Consider the following 20,840-nt stretch of genomic DNA (forward strand, 5'->3'; position numbering starts at 1 on the left):
CTAAATTCCTTCAATCAAACTTAAAATATTAATCTTTCCAATTTTACAGCTACGAAATGATATGTCAATCAGACGTCGTGTATTACAAGGTACCAAACATTATTAATAATTATTTAAAATAAAAAAAATACATAATATTACACACACATATATATATATATAAAAATAATTATTTAATAAAAATACCTAAAAAAACATTTACACCAAAAAAAAAATGAATTCTATTTGTCTATCACATTTCGTTTCAAATTAATTGCACAATTTTAAAACAAAACATAGAAAAAATAAAACCAAAAAGATAATCTATGAGAAGAAAGATGATAGAAGATTAAAGATAAAAGATAAATCAATCTAATATTAAACAAGAACAAGAATATAAGTATGAGAGAGAGAAAAAAGAAGGGAAAGAAGAAGAAAAAAAATGATTGAACGAGTAAGTTGCGCTATAACGTTGCGTGGGCGGGTATCACTGACAAAATGGACCAATCGTGTGGCTTCCTTGGGCTGTAACCGATCCCGTAGGTTACACCAGGAACTAGGAACATCGACCAAGGTTCTCCCAAAAAGCCGATATGCTCAGAGCGCACGCCTAACCAGAGTGCGTCGTCCTGGGTTTTCGAGACTCCACCCTATACGATGCCTTCACATGACCCACCACTATACTTACATGTATATATATACTTTATTCTTTTTATCTATCTCTTTTTTACCCCTCTATCCCTTCCCCTCATTCTATCACACCCTACTTTCATTCCCTTCTCTTCTCTTCTCTTCTTTTTTTTATTTCTTTCTCTCGCAGAAAGTGCTTAACAGCTGAGTGGATTCTTCCTTTTGAAAATGGAGTCGAGTAATACTACAGAAGACATTTTTACTCAAAGTTTTTTCATCTTTTTTTTTTTTTTTTTATCAACATATTTCGGTACTTCAAATAATACTTCGTTTCTTCAACAACCTAAATGTTTAATTGCAATATTAATTTTTCTTAACACTTTTAGCAAACCCTGAACTTGCAGCAAATTGTACGATTTCTACCACGTTCAAGCAAAGCAAACTAAATTGATGGATTTTATTATAGAAACAATTGGTCAAACTAAATGTTTAATTATTATTGTATATATTATAATATTTTTGATTGCAATATTAATTTTTCTTAACACTTAGCTGACCCTGAACTCACAGCGAATTGTACGATTTCCACCATACTTGGAGCAAACCAAATTAAATTGATGGATTTCATTATAGAAACAGTTGGTCAGTAATGAATAAGTCATTAAAAAAAAAAGGAAACGTGTTGCTAATGACGAGTCTAATGACAACGAGATCAACGATCGGTCAATCACCGATTTAGTTTAAAATGAGAAAATCACCCTAATTGATCCAGGTACCAACTTACATTGAACTAAATTGATCTACCCGATCAGAATTACATTGAACTGGGTAGATCTACCCGATTGGTTGGCTAAGTGTTAATATAATACACTTAAACGATGAATCTTATATTAGGAAAAGAAAAGAAACAACATTGACAACACACAAAACAAATCATTACGTGTCAAACTCGCACGTGTATGTATGTGTGTATACACACATTTATTGAAATAAAATTATACCCGTGAACCGATTAACGAGTATTACACCGGAAATATAAAAATATTATTTACAACTTGTGTTTCCTCACATTATCTTTCCTCTTAATATGATAACAATCAAATCTAGTGATTTACTAGTAACAAATGTGAAAAATCAACACACTAGACCGTTATATAATAATAACCAGCATATGTATACCATATATATTATATACACATACACACACACACACATAAAGACACATATAATAACAATACTAGTTTCTCAATGCATACTAATACTTAAATACGCCTGAAGAAATGTTCTGCTCTCGAATGAAAGGATGGATGTCGCGATTATCGATAGACATCATGGGTAACGCATGCATGTACCGGTGTACCGTTTTCAAGGTATTATGTTCTCTCTATCATCTATCTATATATCCCACTTTATATCCAACATATCTATCTTTCATCTTTTTTCATCTACCTTCCCTTCCCTTAGCAGTGTACCCTCGTCACCCCCTCTGCCGCCCTCCCCCAACCCATAAACGTCGTTCGACGACGCCACGGTCACCGTCTTGCCGTTCGTGTTTTGACAGTTGCTGCTCTGACACCTCTGGCACATTCATTAGAAAGTGGTTCTCAATATATTTTTCTTTTTTTAATATATAATAATATAATAAATAAAAGGTATTTAAATAATGCATTAATATTATATATATTATTTATTTATATTAATTATTATATATAAATATAATATATAATATTATAATTTATTTATTATAATAATATTATATTATATTATTGTATTATATTTTATATATTAATTATATAATTTATTATTATATTATTATTATTATTATATACAACGTTAACAATAAATAATGCATTAGTATTATATATTATTTATATAAACAAATCTTCCTTACATATATATAAATTATAGATCAATTAATAGTTTGATATATTAAATTACTATAATTGTATGCAAATATAAGATTGCAAAATGAAAGTATAAATTAAACAATAATAAAACATTAAATGATTTACATTAATATAAAGTAGAGGGGATAAAAGGTGAGAGTATCCCTAGATTGAGAACTCCTGACGGAACCTACAGCTGTCCGGATTTAGATGTTTAGGATAATGCAGTGTGGCCTGGGCCTTACAACAAAATAATGTAGTCCATTCTGAATAGCAGCAACTAAAACGAAAAGAGAGAGAGAGAGAGAGAGAGAGAGAGAGATAGGTGTCTCAACGCTTGAGTGAGAAAGCAGGAAAGATGGATATGGGGGGAGGGTGATCTAGTGAGATAGATAGATGTAGATAGATAGATGGTAAGAGAAAGAGAGACAAAATATAGTAGCGACGAAGTAACCATTTCTCTAGTGGTTATTTGTAGACAGATTCGACACATCGACAATGCCTCGAAAATAATAATGGGGGGGTTCCCAATAAGGGAACCCCAACCACTATGGGAGGCCTTAGTGAGATTACGATGCCTACCAGGTATTTGTTGTAGGTCTTAAAGGTCGACACGTTAGGGTGCCATGGAGAGGCGTGAAAGTGATGGTAAATCTTCGTAGGATCTTTTTAAAATCGCTACACGCCATTGTTGCGGTAAGAAGTTTTTGAGGATTTGCTTTCACACTCTCTCACTCACTGTTTCTTTTGCTATTCGTTTCAACGAACTAACACCCTACTAACGCGTTCCGATACCTAGCAAGCAAAACCTTCTTCTTCTTCTTCTTCTTCTTCTGCTTCTTCTTCCGGACCCAGTCGATGGATCATGGGCTCTCTTAGGTGCTCAAGGGTGCGAGAACAAGTCGACGAATAGAAATAGAAGATTAAAATGGAATTGTATGAATGAATGAATGAATGAACGAATGAACGAACCAAATGGATAATGGAAATAGGTATTGATTAAAATGCTAATATTAAACGTTTAAGAAATAGATCAAATATCATAGACAATCCTGGAATTTGCTTTTTTTTTTATTATGTTTGTTGATTTTTTTTTTTAGAATAGAACAACTTGTTATTATCTATACGATTGATCCGATAGTTTATAAATTATGAGGTAACATAAATCATAATTATTGGTACACGGTAATTGTGTGTGTGTGTGTTGCTTGTTTCGTAACAAATACGATATAATTAGGTGATAGTTATAACATACCAATTGTATTATTCATGAAATAAAATCATACTCAACGATCTTTCATTTATGTTTTTTTTTTTTTTTGTTTATTAATACTGGTGTATGAAATAAATCGTTGAAATAATTATTTCCTGTTCGAGATAAATGTAATAATATATTATAATATCCCTAGATCGAAAATGACGATTTTGAAAATTCACATCTCCTATTACCATCATCATCCCTTTTCCCCTCCCCATGAACTTTCTCTTTTGACCAATCTGAGTTCACACGGAGTTAATGAAAGGTTTGATATAACTTGCCATTCTCTGACATAATGCGACACCGGCGTACGTTTAATTCAAGTATATACAACGCGCATGGAATTTCAATGGGGGTGTGTCGTAGGTACCGTAGAATTGTAACCCTAGGACCCTTCAAATTCGTACGGGGGTATGAACTACTAACTTCATGGGAAAAACAAAATGTTTTACTAGCTGCTCTTGAAAAACACTCTCGTTTTGGTTTGTCATATTCGCAAACGTTTGTGCAACGAATCACGTTTTAGTTTTGATAAATAAAACACAAATAATTCTATTAAAAATTGTCTACTCGTCTATGAGATTTATTTTGTTAGTTTTTATGATTTGTTTACGAAAAAATAGTTGATAGATATATCTATTATTAATTGAAAGAAAAAAAAAATAACAAACAATTTATTGTGTTTAAAAAAGAAATGAAAAAAAACTGAATGTGTGTGTGTGTGTGGAAAATGTTGAGTAAATTTTGGTTAAAATATTTTTCTATGGTATACACAAAAATAAATCCATAGACATAGTTTAGTTTTTGAAATCCGGAGAGTCAGTATACACGGATATGTCAGGCGTCAATACCCTTACGAGGTACTAAGCCGCTTAGTACCACAGGGTTTATATTGCGCTCGATGGAGAGTATCCTCCTAACTCCATAGAACTTATACGGGAACCCATACACACTCAGTCTATCATGCGTTATTTTACTCCCACTTATTTTCACATATTATTTATCATTATTCTTATCTCTATTTAAATTCATTATTTTTTTATCTTAAAGTAATTAAAATCTTTCGTTTTTCTATCACAATTCTATCAGAATACCTTTGAACGTTAAATTTAAATTAAACAAATATTAATATTAATCATAATTGTAATTATAAATATAATATGATACTAGTACACTCAAATTTATCATATAAATATATTAGAATACCTTTGAACATCAAATTTAAATTAAACAAATAATAATATTAATAATAATTTTAATTATAAATATATATTACATATTATTATGTAATTATTATTTCAATATAATTTGAAACCAATACGCTCAAATTTATCTATTATTAATCTTCTTTCTTTCTTTTTTTTTTAATTTTTATTATTATTATTATGAGGGTAAATCAAAAGTTCCTAAATTCATTGTGTTGTTTCAAATGATACAATTTTTCCAAGTTAATTAAATTACTTTAAATATGCAAACTAAAGATATTGTAAAAATTCACAAACTTGTGTTTAATCCTAATATTATTAAAAATAAAAACGAAAAAGAAAAAAGTACAACAACTACAGAAAAAAACAAGAAAGTTTGCTAGTAAGTATTACGCCAAAAAAAAAAAGAAAAGAAAAGAACTGTATCGGCTTTTCTGTGTTTTGATTTCGTCAGGAGGAGGAAGGGGTAGGTGTAAGAGCTAAGTGGGCGGAGAAAAAGGGGTGGTTAGGGATCGAATGAAAGATAGAAAGAGAAAGAGAGAGAGAGAGAGAGAGAGAGAGAGAGAGTAAGAGAGAGTGAGAAATTGTATGGAAAGAGAAAGAGACAGATACTTAACCGAGGACTAACAGAGGACTACGGATTAAAGGGGGTGGAATGTTATTATTGCAAGGGGTACGTCTGCGCTCGTGAGTACTAAGTAGCCCGGTTAAGTATGTTGTTTAAGCCAACACTGTAAGTAAGCATCCCCCAGAGAAATTGCCGTGACGGCATTGCAGTAAAGTCCAAACTCCTCTAGAACCGGTAGAATACTTTAGCGTCAAACTGCCATAGCCAGATGGCTCGTTCTCTTAATGCCACCACGTTTTCGCAAGGTCCTATGAGGAACATCGAAGTAATACTTTCCGGCATGATACTTCTAAAGAGACCAAGAGTTCTCTAGTTACTTTACTGATATATACTTAACCATTCTGTTTAAAACAAAAACCTTTTTATTAATACCCTAAGTCATGTTTCATTATTATTTTCTATTATATACCCTTTTTTTTTTTTTTAATCCTACCTTACTTAAGATACTTTTTAAACTTACAAAAAAAAAGATAATATTAAGCTAGATAATATGTATATTATTATTATTATTATTATATAATGATTAACTAGTTCTCTAATAAGTAACTAGTTCTCTAGTTACTTAACATACTTTTATATGATATTAGCAAAAGTTTGTAAAGTTACAAAAAGAATAATATTAACCTAAAAAATATGTATAATATTATTATTTTATTATATAATAGTTAACTAGTTCTCTAATAAGTAACTAGTTCTCTAGTTACTTTCCTGATATATACTAAAAAAATAATATTAACCTAAAAAATATATACACTACTATGCTATACTAAATAGTATATTAAATAGTATAATAAATAATATATTAAATAGTATATTAAATAGTATATTTTAAATAGTATATTTACTATACTAAATATACTATTTACTATACTATAAATATTATACTACTTTTTAATATTATTAAAAATAATATTAACCTAAAAAATATATATACTACTATTATTATTATATAATGAATTTATCTTGTACCAATTTCTTACAAAAAAAATATTTTTCAAACCACTCCTTATTACTTAATTTTTCTACGATATACACAAAATAATATTAAACCACAAATTAAACATATTATTATTATTAAAAAAAAAACCAAAAGATGAAACAAAAATAAGTCGGTATAAAACTACCAACCAAATGAAATTAGATTTCAGTCGAGTGGACGTATCATAGTGAAAATAAATTGAAAATACAGTAACTACTAGTACAAGTTACTAGATTGCAATTTTCTATGATATACACAAAATAATGTAAAGCTACAAATTATACATATTATTATTATTAAAAAAAAAAAAACCAAAAGAGAAGAAACAAAGATAGGTGGAAATAAAACTACCAACTGAATAAAATTAGATTTCAGTCGAGTAGACGTATCATAGTGAAAATAAATTGAAAATACAACGTTACTACTAGTACAAGTTACTAGATTGCAGTTTTCGTTTCTTTCTCTCTCTCTCTCTCTCTCTTGTTTCTCATTTTGGAAAGAAAACTGTGGTAGAAGGGCACATTGGGAAGGGAGGGGAGGGGAGGAGGAGGGTTAGTAGGAAATGACAAATGCACTTCCTTGAACCGAGATTAAAACACGCTATTGCCGCTATTAGAGTCCCCGGACTGTGTGAGCCTTTGCTCGCGATAGAAACGTTAACAGACGTATAATTTCCTGAAAGCTTTGAATTGAACGACTCTCTCATTCCGCCGTCGCGTAGTGAGACCCAGTGTAACCGGCTTTCAAAGCTTTGAGGGTGAGGAAGCTCATTAACGTGAGCTTTCTGTTCCTTCGTCTCGACCTTCAGTTACTTCGACTTTACCTTTTCTAACCATCCAACAACCAACCATACTCTCCTCTCTATATATCCTTAACGTTACAAATCGTGAGCTCCCTTTTCTCATTCCTCATCCTTACACATCCTGCCTGACAAAACAAATTCCTTATTTACATAAATACCAATGCCCTTAATAGCTCGACAGAATTCTAATGAAATTTTACGTTTTTCGAAACAAGCATGCCTTACCCTAAAAATACACGAAATTCCAAATGAAAAAATGAATCGAACGAATACGCAAACCAACCCACCCACCCACCAGGTTTACAGTATTATTTTTATTTATTTATTTTCTCTGATATGAATTACCATTAGAAAAACCACCAGGACCATGTTAACTATTGATATCACGTGGTTACTTTTGATCATACTTTCTCTCAACTAGCTAATTTGTAATACTAGTATACGGGTTGCGTTCGAAGGTAATAATTTCTCCTCGTTAGGTCAAATGAATTCGATTAATCGTCAGCAAACCATTACTAACTCGACTCATTCCTGCATTAATGCTTCGGGGGATGAATCTCAACAAATTCACCATGTGTAATTACCTCGTATTATCTTCAATCAACGTGCTGCTAATTCGTAATACTGGGAAGTACACTAACACAACTTTTCAAATTAAACAAATAAATTTATCTATTTATCTATATATCTGTATCTTTAATTCTGATAATATATGTTTAAACGTTTAACGAAAGGATAAAGAAATAAAATCATCAACATCATCATCATCATCATCATCATCATCATCATCATTGAATAGGTCAGTAGTTGAAATATAAATAAAAAAATTTAGCTTTTTAAAAGATGAACGAAATTTGACGAGAGTAGTTAGAGATCAATATAAATCTTTCATAAAAAGCACGTTAAGCGTAAGTAGAAAGTACATTAAATAATCACTCTCTTAAGTTAAAATACGGAACGTGAGATGTGGCTAATACAACCGCAAAATAAAGGGCGTGGTTTTAACGCGCAGCCGAGGATTGGCTGTTGAACTTGGCTACCCGGTCGATACTGGCCCGACTATATCTGCACGAGCTGTATACTTGATACTTATCCGGTAGGACCGTATATCTGGTCTCTTCTCGTCGATGGAAAGGGAGAAAGAGAGAGAGAGAGAGAGAGAGATATTCGCACGGTTACAAAATCCCCAGGACCTTGAAGATTCTCCGAAAGAAACACGAAACAAAAAAAGAAAAAAAGAAAACAAACTAAATTAATAAAACCCAAAATTACAAAATCTATCAAACTATTTAACTAAAAAGTGTTTACTAATTTTTATATTTTTCATACGTCTTCATGTAAAATATTATCATTAATTTATTAATTTATACATTAATATTATTATGCAATTTTAATATTAACAATGGTATCTAATAATAATAAAAAGAAATAAATAAATAAAAACAAAATAACCAAAAACGTAGGATTTATCCAAACAGGGGATCAAAATCACACAAGGATTCCATATGAATCCTATCTCAAATAATAATGTGCAATTAAAATCTTCTGGTTCATATGTGTGTGCATGATATATATATATATATATATATATATATATATATATATATATATATATATATATATTATACATGTTATATTAATACAGTGATTAAACTGTATTCTACAATTAAAAGGAATAAATTATTATCGAAAATCACTTACTACTCTCTCTCTCTCTCTCTCTCTCTCTCTCTCACTGTTAGATTGTTACATTTATCTAGTATTACACCTATCCACGTATGTTCGAACAAGATACATGCATATATATGGATGCATACAAGTATATATATGCATAAATATGTAGGTATGTACTAGTTAGGAGCAAAGCATGAAGCTATTGAGTCATATTCCGCGCAATGAACAAGGCATTAACGTTCATGATTGTCTATAATAAGTATACGCGTCCAAGCGCAGACGTATGATTTGCAACGTACGTGCCGCGACGTGTCTTGCGACCCACCTGTGGATGACACAGCAAAGGGATTAATTATGACGGTTTAATAGTACACCGACGTCAAAAGGATAATAGATTATATATGGACTGTGGTTGGTAATAATCTAGGGTAGCAAAAGGGACAAATTATGCATTACGTTAAACGTTATGTGTGTATGTGTATGTGTTACTTCCCAATAAATCGTTAGTCTAATTATTTTTTTGTTCTATACACAAATAAATAAATAAATAAAAAGATAAAGGTGATATAATAATTTCATGGTGTTCTTAAATTAAGAATATTGATCAAGGTTTTATCTGAAAATCTGATACGCCGATTTGGTAACAAATCGGCACAATCTAATTTGTTTTTCTGTATACAAATAAATAAATTAATAAAAAGGTTATATAATAATCGTGGTATTCCTAAATGAATCCTAGGAACACTCATCAGGGTTTTCCTAAAAATTTGATACGCCGATTTATCATTAAATCGGCAATCTTACAATTCTTTTTTCTCTATAAAAATAAATAAAAGTTAAATAAAATATAATAATCATTAGCATTCCTTTGTAAACTAAAAACATCGATCAAATGTATCCCAAGTATCTGATATACCGATTCCCCCATAAAATCGGCAATCTTACAATTCTTTTTTATCTACAAAAATAAATAAACGTTAAAACATAATAATCATTAGCAATCCACTGTGAATTAAACTCTGATTATACCGATTTGCCATTAAATCGGCAATCTAATTCTTTAAATCAAAAAGGTAAAGTAATAATAATAATAATAATAATAATGATAATAATAATCGTATGTTACCATCGATGATAGACGTGGTGTGTTCCCCTTGGTTCGAGTAACCATATTCGATCGTCTACCAACCGGAAAACTTATATCGCCGCACAAAAGCGAGTAGGTTAGTATAATAACGCGATACCCGCAATAAATGCGACCGGTATCCTCTCATTGAGGGCAACAATGCCCATGGTAGATGAGTTAATCGGTAAGTTCCTCCCACAGAAAAGGGCGCATTGCCGTTTCGAACCTCTATTGTATTATGTATGGAGCTTTATCATAGCTTGTCTTCGTGCAAAGAACATTCCTTCTCTCTCTCTCTCTCTCTCTCTCTCTCTCTCCCGCTCTCTCATTCTCATCCTTCTCTTTTGTCTTTATCTAAATCATTCTAAACGTTATTAAAATCCTCCCCTTCATAGTTATCTAGATAACTATTTCACGATTTTAATACGTTGTTAAATAGAATCATCCTATCAATGATTAATTCATACCGATTTTTAACACACACTGTGCGTAAAGTTCAAACAAAGTTTCATATATTATAAATCAAACATTGAAAATAAGTTCAAAATGTTCTTAACAAAATTAACCCATGCTCGATAAATATTTCATGATTTTAATACGTTGTTAAATAAAATAAATAATAGCATACTCTTATTGATAAGTTCATACCGATTTTTAACACACACTGTGCGTAAAGTTCAAACAAAGTTTCATATATAATAAATCAAACTTTGAAAATAAGTTTAAAATGTTATTAACAAAATCCTCCCCTTTACTAAATAACTATTTCACGATTTTAATACGTTATTAAATAGTTATCCTCTTATTGATACCGATTCATACCGATTTATACCGATTTTTAACACACTGTGCTTAAAGTTCACATCAATTTTCATATATAATAAAACAAACTTTAAGAACAACTTCAAAATAACATTAACAAAATCTTCTTTTCTTAAAAATTAACAAATTTCAAAAACATATTGAATAAACAGATCAAACAATTCTCAAAATATCATTGCACGAAACAACTTTCTAATCTACAATAAACATTTTAAAAATAATCAAATATACAAACAAATTTATATTAGTTATAAAACATTTATGAACATTATGAACAACTTGCAATGATTATCTTTTAAACAACAACAACAACAACAATATTTAGTGTATGAAGGAAGAAAATGACTTTACACGAGTTAATGACTACTCTGAACTTGTTCGTCCATCATATCGAAGAAGAAAGAAGAAAGGTAAATGCATTGGAAAACAAAAGGATGACTGACATCCCTTCGGTGATCCTAATCGAATACAGACTCAGTGGTGCTCAATCCTTAAGATTAACACATTTCAATATTTAAAATATAATGTAACAACTGATGAGAAAATGAGACCCTAGGGTAAAAATATCTGAGGATCACTGTTGTAGAGAGAATAATTCGTCAAAGAGGATGCTGAGAAGAAGCTGCTTGCTCCTCGACTACGTTGGCCTTTCCTCTTCCTTTCCTCTTCCTCTCCTCTCCTTTCCTCTCTTCTTTGAGAGAGCGTCTTTATCCATTTCTCCATCTATCTCGTTCCTTCTTGCACTTCACAATGGGCAACGAGGTCAAGCTGCAGCCTCCGTTCGTTAATTCCACGATTCTCTTGCCTTTGTCCTGGCGCTAAAATGGTTATCTCTTACTTTATATATATATATAATCATTATAAAAAAAATATTAAACAATTATTTATCATAAATATTTAAATCATTTGTAAAATATTTTATGATTTAACATTGAACTAAAAGACAAGTTTTCAATTTAAAACATTACAATCCTAAAGATTACCTTACATATCATTTGAATCCATAACAAATTGATTATTATTAATATTAAATTATCAAGAAAATAAAAAAAAAAAGTATCTAGATCTCTTTAAGAACCAATCACCATTTGTAAATTTACGGTATAAAACGTGGTGTACTTAAATTAAGTTGTAATATAACGACACATCTCTCGAATTAAGTAAGTCGAGTGTAGAGAATGTGTTCATAAGTTATTTTTTGAAGAAGATTAAAAAAAAAACAAAAGGCTTAAAAAGTAGAAGGACATTCGTTCCAACCATAGGAGCCCTTATCAAAAGAAAAGAGAACGAAAGTAGAAGAAGTGTAGTAGTAGTAGTAGGAGAAGAAGCGTGACATAAAGCTGAAGGTTCACGGAAGCTTGTGGTTTCTTGTATCTGATGGGAAAAGAAAAGGGGTTGAGGATGAGAGGGTGTGGGGAGGGTTTTGCGAAGAGTTCTGAGCACAAATTGCTTCATTCCAATGTAAGTTTTCGTCCTGACAGCCGGCTCCTCACCGATATTAACGCTCGGCACTAAGAGAGAACGATCAGGTGCGGAGAGTCCTGATGATTTCATCAGGGTGTCTGTCTGTCCGTCTGGCTATCTGTCCTCCCGGTAAGGGATCATCATACTTTGTAACTCGGCTGGCAAAAGCAGCAAGTGGCTTTGGTCAACGTCAGAATGAACGCGTCGTCAGGAATGGAAAAGGAACGTTGAACGTTGAACGCTCAAAGCCGCAGGATGAGGAAATATATGCCCGTAATACGCCATGGATTTCAGCGAGAAGTCGGCGTGCGCGCAACGGGTGACGTATGATGATAGTGTGGCCCAAGAGAATCAAGATGCCCCGTAATAATATCATTATCCCAGTGGTCTCTTTCATTTTGTTTTTTTTTTTTTATTTTTGTTCTTTCACTCACTCGCCAGTGGTCGCTCGCTCGTTCGGAGCCCCCGGAGTAAGACATTTATCGTAACGACCAGCCCATTCGTTATCGACCCCTCCTTCCAACCCCCCTGCCACCTTTCCTTTCCCTTCTCTTTTTCACAACCCAAGCCAAAAGATTCCCACCTTTCGAAATAAAGAACCTCAGCGAGATACTACACTTTGCAGAAGCTTTTATACACCAAAGATCTTAGATATTGTCAAGGAATATTTTTTATCTTGTCCTCGCCACTCACCTCATTTACCGATTTATTTTTCTTTATTTACCAAGGAGATAAAAAATATACCAATATATTATCATGTAAGATTTTATTATTTTTAACTTCGTATTATTATTATATTTGAAATTGCATTTTCAATTATTTGTTACCATTAGGTGTAACCGAATTAATACATTTTTGTACTATTAGCAATAACCTACATTTTTATATTATATTGGGTTGGCAAGAAAGTAATTTCGGCTTGCATCAATAAATAGCGTTATGTTTGTTTCATTATTCTTTTGTTAATGTTAACATTTTTTACTTATTTAATTTAGAGTTTATTTTTTATAGAAAAACAATTGAGTTTTATTTAACACTAGAAAACCGAAATTACTTTCTTGCCAATCCAATAAATGATACCTAAACTCAGAAAATCCTAAATACATTCAGTAATAATTACATTAGGTCTAACCAAATCCAATTGGTAATTCGGTAATGATCGGTTCCGTACTAACAGTGTGCATTACGTTGTCACAGTGAACATAGACAAACATTATCAACTGTGATCAATGAAACCTTGTAGCGAATGGACAATTTGTAACCAAATGATTTAATACCAATACCAAATTCTAATATATTTATCAAATTCATCCGTTTCTGCAAGTACCTTCATATAAACACATGCGAATAAATGGTTGCCGAAAATAATGCGTTAAAAAGATGTGGTGAAAGAGAAATGATGGAGACAGTTAGAAAGAGAAAGAGGGAAAGATTTGGAAGCAAAAAGTGTAGTAATGACGTCAGCGGTAAAGCAGCTGCCTTTGTTATTAATTAAGAGTACGGACGGACAGACGGATGAACGGATGGACAGGCGAAACGATCGTCGGACTTTAAAATTCGCCTAGGGGACTTTGGGAAATTAATCGTTGACGATGGATTTTGAGGTTAGGAGACCGACTCAGCTCAAGACATGGATACCTTTAGGCTAAAAGCGCGCGTGCTACGAAAGACCGAACTTAATTATCACGGGACACAAGGTGTAGAGAACAACCATTGGTAGATAGGGTGATGGTTGTGGTGGTTTTGGGGAGGGGGTGTTGCGTTGGACTCTGACTTCTCGTCTGCTAATTACTACGAAATCGACTAATGACGAGATTCATCAAAAAATCATCACGCAGCGATAGCAGTCTCGGTTCTATCTTCATTACATCGAACCCCATATTATTGTTGTCCACCCTTACAAACTTTAAATTCTGATAATACTTTTTTATGTTATACACTACGATTATAAAAAGAATGTTAATTTAAACGATTGACCTTTTAATATGTCATATGATCATAAGGTATATTATTGAAGTGTTGTCTCAGTTAGGGAGATGGAACATTTTTGGTCTCTGGTTAAAATATAATAATAATTAACGTTTCTTGTGGTCTTTTCTAACGAATTATGAAAGTACTGTCAGAAACCAAAGCTTCCTGTCAAGAATAAAACGACGCGTTACTCAAATTAACTCTACTGTCACGGTTCATAGAGAAAATTAGTGCTCCAATCTCGCCATGAAGAGATAGACGGTGTAGTAACGGGGCTTTCTAGGAGCTAGGCTTTTCTCTTTCTCTTTGTTACTCTTGGAGCTTCCAAAAGTCTGTACAACAGCTCAGTAGTAGTAGTAGTAGGAGTAAGAATAGTAGTAGTAGTAGTAGTAGTAGTAATAGAGACTCAGAGCTGTACCCAAGCACAACTTCCCCCAAGAATTATAATAACGAATGCTTAAATCAGCTCAACCGGTCTAACTTCGCTTTTGCGACTACCTCCCGTGTAAATATGGAAGTAGCTCTCTACAAAGTGGAAGAGTGGGGCTGCCGGCCGATTGGTTAGACCCGTGTAGGCGGGTAGCAGCAAGAGGTATTTTATCTCTCTCTCTCTCTCTTTCTTTCCCAGACTTACTCGACGATGAAGAGGAGAAAGGACGGAGGAAGCAACGCTGGTGTACGAAGTAAAGAAATAGAATGAGTAAGAGAATAATATGAAAGAGAGAGAGAGAAAGAGAGATAGTAGTAGTGGCGTAACGCGCTGAAGAGCCAGAGGGATTCATGAATCCCAGATGTGCTGGATTAGACCCCGTCTTTGGCGTATTTCTGTTTTCGAGGAAGACGGCAGGCAGGCAGGCAGGCAGCCAACGCGAGCCGCAGATTACTGCGAAAGTAGCGCCGCCGGCGAGCTACTGCGTCTGGATTAGGAATTAAATAGCCATTAAGTTCCCTCGACTACAAGCTTCCTTCCTCTCTCTCTCTCTCTCTCTCTCTTTCTCTCTGACTGACTGAGTACGAGTTTCCCGGATTGAAGTTACTTTCAACATCGTCATCATCCCCCTTTCGCGAACGCGGAAATGTGCATCGCGGAAATGTTCTCGAGAGCCGCACCTTGCTGCTGCTTTCTGCTGCTTTCTGCTAATCCGATTGAATAATTGGAGATACGTGTTGTTGTTCTTGTTTGTTAGTAGTAGTAATTTACATAAAATATATCAAAGGATAATAAAGCAACTACTTCAACTGTGTAGTCAGATTTTCAATTGAACTTTGATATAATATACTCAAAGATTGAAAGAGTGGGGATATATTTTACAATACACGTAAATAAAATCGATCGATCGCATTTTTTTTCTCAAACCATTTGAAAGACTCGAGCCCTTCTTCCTCCTACTCCTCCTTCTCCTCTACGATTCGACTCAACCATCTATTGGATTCCGTTTGAGCACCTCTGATCCGTTGGGTTCAACTATAGAGAGCTCTAAACCGAATCCAATCCTGATTGACGTGAAGGGAAAGAAGAAGGGGAAACTATCGCGAGGATTATCTCTGGCGCCACTAACACACCATCATCATCCACCAACGCCCACGAGATCCGTACCACGAGGTCTTATATTATTATATTCAACCGAGAAGGAGGGATGTTCCGATAGTGGTGAGACGAAGGTCCGTCCGTTCGAGAAGCCTCATCGTCATTCTTCTCATCGTCATTGAAAGAGTAAAACAATAGGTTGCCTGTCAAAATGCATCTTAGATATCACCTTCATCCCGCTTGTTAATACGTAACCTAACATGGTTTTTCACTAAAACGACCCGATTATGTTGTTATTGTTACATTCTTGATTTGTATTTAAATTTGAGATTCTGAAATACACCTGGAAATACTTTTTTCTAAACTAACATAACAGAGAATGATTCGTAACAAAATTCTATTTATCTTAATAAATCTACCAATGTGAATTACAATAAACATCGTACCCAATCGATTATACCCTGTGTCGTAATAAAAATAAAAGAAAACACAAAAGTGGTCCTAAGAAAGCAAACGAGTTAGATCGAAATAGTGATACCTGAATGATAAGAAGGTAGGGTCTGCATTCTCTTAAAAAGGATCGTGTGGGATAAGAGATAAAAAGAAAAAAAAAAGAAAATGAAAGTCAATCAGAGGTATAATAGTAATACCTAACATAAGACAAAAGGCTGACTGTCAAAATGAATCCTAGAGAGATATATCGATTCATCTTCTTTCAAGCAAAATAATCTAACACTGATCCGTATTAAAGGACCTCTTTCAAAATAGATGCATACCAAACTAGGACACGTATAATCCCTAAAGATCATCTGTTTAATAGATCGAAATTTGTTAGAAAAGAAAGAAAATGTGAATTGAACTTAAGTTCAAAGTCGGCGTGAAATAGCAAAAGAGAATATAATGTCTTTATCTCGTGAGAAAATGGCATAAGAAGAAGTGGTGTTGCCTTTGGTGTCTTTACGAATGGTCTGGCGGCGTAATCTGGTCGGCCGATGATTGTCAGAACAATGAATCGGAGGTACTTCTACGTGGGAAACCTTAAATGTCCTAGAGAGAGAGAGAGAGAGAGAGAGAGAACATAGTCTGAGCAACACTAGGAGACGACACTAAAAAGTAGAAGAAGAAGAAATAGAAAATCAAAGAGAAGTAGAAGGGGAGTAGGATAAATTGACAGTGACTGGAAGAAAGAAACGTGGGGAATGAAAGAAAGAAAGAAAGAAAGTAGGAACAGGGAGAGAGGAAGGGAAAGAGACAGTAGGAGGAAATGCATACAAGAGGCTGAGCTTGCTCTGAAGAGGATTGTTTGTAGGCAAACAGAGGTTCTTCGTAGAGAAAGAGATAGAATGAAAAAGAACCAAGAAGACAGAGACAGAGATAGAGACGGGAATCGGGTAGGGGAAAGACAGAGACTACATTCTCATGTGTTAGTGAAGACATAAGCTGTACGAGAGAAACTACGAAGACGACGAAGACGAGGATGACGATGATGATGGAGGTAGTGGCTCGTGAAATAAAAAAAAAAAGAAAAAGAAAGAAAGAGAGGCACCATACCGGGGATGAAATTACCAAGACGCAAGTCACTCCTGTAACACGTTAACCCAAGACTCGTCCAGATATTATAAGTAAGACGTCCTAAGAGAAGGTGGACTCAAGATATCCGATCGCTGGAATGTGCGCAAGCTAGCACGCTCTTTCCCGATACTCTCTCTCTCTCTCTCTTCTTTCTTCCTTTGCCAGTTCTCATGTTACGCCAGTTACCCCCCTTATACTTGTATTGGTTAACTCTCTTTTGCAAGAGTATCGAAAGCATAAACGGTCGGCGAGCTGATCGATGCAAAACGCATTAACGCCCGCCGACTCTCTTTCGTTCTCGGCTCATCCCTCTCTTGATTCATCCACCACGGTTATCAGACCGGATTATGATTCCGAGCTAAATATACGTGTGGGATCGTTGTTTCAAGTTTTAGCGACGTTTGCGCGTCCTCCTTTTGACGTTTGATTTGACAATCGGATTTTTAAACCTTTGATTATTCTTCCTCTATCCCTGTTATACTCAAAAACCTCATTTCCAAAAAAGGAAAATTATAATTCAACGTAATGTATCCGTAAAATCTAAAGTAAGAAATATTATTCATCATCAGATTCATAATTTTTTTGAAAAACCATAATCCTATTACACAAACCTAGAATACAACATCAAAGTTTAGCAGAGACCATTTAGGTAACAACACGTATAACGTCTAAAACCACCATAAACTTGTACAATCTGCATTGGAGTAGGTGTAACAATGCTACTACCTGTACCACTACGAGTACCTAGAAGACCATATACCTAAACCATAAGCATGGGACAACTGAGCAAGCCAAGCCAAGCCAAGCCAAGCCAAACCAAACCAAACCAAGCAACTTGCTCTACCCGACGGAACTGTTCTTCCGCGGTGTAGAAAGACAAACACTGAGGACAGGAGGCAAGAGAAAGAGAAAAGGGTGAGAGATAGATGGACCCTGGATCATGGGGAAGGAACGAGACCAGAAATTGAAGGACAGACAAGAGAGTGAAATAGATAGATAGATAGATAGATAGAGATAGAAGATGAGCAGAGAACTGGGAGATGCACGGTTAGTTAGGGCTCGTGTTTGCCGAGCGAGTTACCCTTACCTAACTCAGGCGGTTGGCGGAATTAAACGTTCGACGGAGGCTCGTTAACGTCATGAATATGTACCCTCCTACTCTCACAACCGCGTTATACTCAAACCTGGTCCATTCCTCTCTCTCTCTCTCTCTCTCTCTCTCTCTCTCTCTCTCGGCTGCTGCGTTCTCTCTCTCTCTTTCTCTCTCCATCTGCATGCCCGACTATGCTTCATTCCACCGCTCGAACACACACCGATGTGTGTTTGCTAGTTAATATTCATCGATTATATACGCCATACAGTCAAACCCTGATCCTGGATAATTTTCGATTGGCTCTGATTACAATCGATTCGTTCCTAGACTCTACTTCAAATTTCTCTACTTAAGTTGAATATCATTTCTAAGTAAAATACTACAGCAAATTGTTTTTGTTAAATTTTATTTTACTGGATATTAATTAAAACATACTCACAAATTTTGGATTCATTGTAATATTGGTACTATGGTTTATTAAATCGTTTCAATAGAAAGAACCACTGAATTGCCTTCAAAAAAAACCACCCTTTCTTTTTCTTTTTTTTTTTTCTCTAAGTGGACCGATACGAGAACGATTTATACCGCGAGGATGGGCACGCGATTGTTTTCGATAAAAAGAAACATGGGAATTGTTTCGTGAATGAAAAGTAAATGGGGTTAAAGGGGGTTGTTAGTTTCGAGGGTGGATACGCACAATAGAGGAATCTTTGATGCGTCTTCTTCAAGAATTGAATTAGGCGTATATATATAAAAAAAAAAAAAAAAAAAAAAAAAACATACAAGGAATAATAATAAAACACATATTAGATGATATAAAGATGAAGAGGAAAAAGGGCTTTGGAAGTTTTCTATAAGGTTGGTAATCAAGTGGAAAATAATGGTGTTCTTGAAGAAGATGAAGATTTTCAATATTTCGAATCATATTGAAAAGAAGATTTTCTTATCGTACAACGAGTTAAAGCATATTAAATGTTATTTCAATTTTTCTCAATCTACCGAACGTGGTGTTAGCCATTAGTCATAATTAACTGAACAACGTTCAACGAAAGGTAGAGATGCACAAGTCCTTCTTAAGCCACGGTAGTCCATGGTTTGAACGTGACAAGTTATGGGTCCTTTCAAGCAGGAAGGTAACTCTTGAAAGCCGTGACGAGTCAACAATGAACACCATAACCGATCCATCCGCCACGTCGCTTAAACGCAGAAGGAAGCAAACCCCCATTCGCCCGACAACTCCTCATAGCACTAGCTAACATTTCAAAACTATATTCTAACATTAACATTCGACATTCCCAACCAAAAATGTTAATCGATATGTGAGCAAAGATTTTTTGTTTAATAGAAGATACAACAACCTTTTAAATATATATATGTAGGTAAAACCTTTAAATACAACTTTCCATAATGCATGGCGTATGATTGAGAAAAGTCAAGGTATATTGCGAAGTCGTAAAATTACACTTTAACGTTGCTTAATCCTCGACAATTAATTTATCATCGAGCTCGACACGTTGCGAGATCATTTCGAACGTATGTGTATATGTAGATGTGTTGGAAAGAGACTCGTGTGTTAGTCCTCGGGAGCTCAGAGTTATGCGCTGGTCATTTATATAAATAAGAAGCAGAAGCGATACCTGACTACCATCCGCAGAGTGACTCCACACTTTGCATTATTCCCGAACGCACGTTCGCTCAGGAATCGGTCGTGTTGCAGCACAGTACCCATGAAGACCAAGACCAAGACTAAGAAAAAGAAAGAAAAAAGAAGGTGAAAGAGAAGAAGACGAAGACGAAGAAGAAGAAGATTACGAATACATAGGAAGGAACGTAGGAAGGCAGCAGCAGCAGCAGCAGCAGCATTCAGAACACGTTCACGAGCGGTATCGTTAGCGTATTTTTCTTCGAGCAACGAGCGGCCCTCGTATATACGCGTTTAATGAACGGCTACTGTCCCGCACGTCGACGATTATAATTGATGAAAGGAGTTTCCACCGGGCCCGAAACGTCTTCATCCTTGATCTCTAATCCAAACGCGTTTGTCTAATACTCGCGTCCCTTGTGTGCTAACCGTGTAATGATCCGTAGCTATAATTCCTTTCGAGTGTTACAGAGATGTGATGAGAACACACACGCTTAACTTCCAGTACTAACTCTATTTAGCTTTTCAATGTATTCATCTTATTTGATTAATCATTTTCTATAGTTATTGCAATTTCATAT

At 34.3% G+C, this 20,840-nt stretch overlaps 1 long non-coding RNA gene across 1 annotated transcript in view; it reads right to left on the minus strand.

The window, feature by feature from the left end:
- Positions 1 to 20,840, minus strand: part of LOC149032374 (uncharacterized) — a 53,026-nt gene that overhangs the window by 3,635 nt on the left and 28,551 nt on the right. The window contains exon 2 of the long non-coding RNA XR_016176754.1: positions 20,255 to 20,363. This is a non-coding gene — a long non-coding RNA (uncharacterized LOC149032374). The remainder of the gene's footprint in view (positions 1 to 20,254; positions 20,364 to 20,840) is intronic.

Source organism: Polistes dominula, unplaced genomic scaffold (genome assembly GCF_049000335.1).
Source record: "Polistes dominula isolate Pdom_NZ unplaced genomic scaffold, Pdom_raw_medaka scaffold_35, whole genome shotgun sequence".
In the NCBI taxonomy this organism is placed as follows: domain Eukaryota; kingdom Metazoa; phylum Arthropoda; class Insecta; order Hymenoptera; family Vespidae; genus Polistes; species Polistes dominula.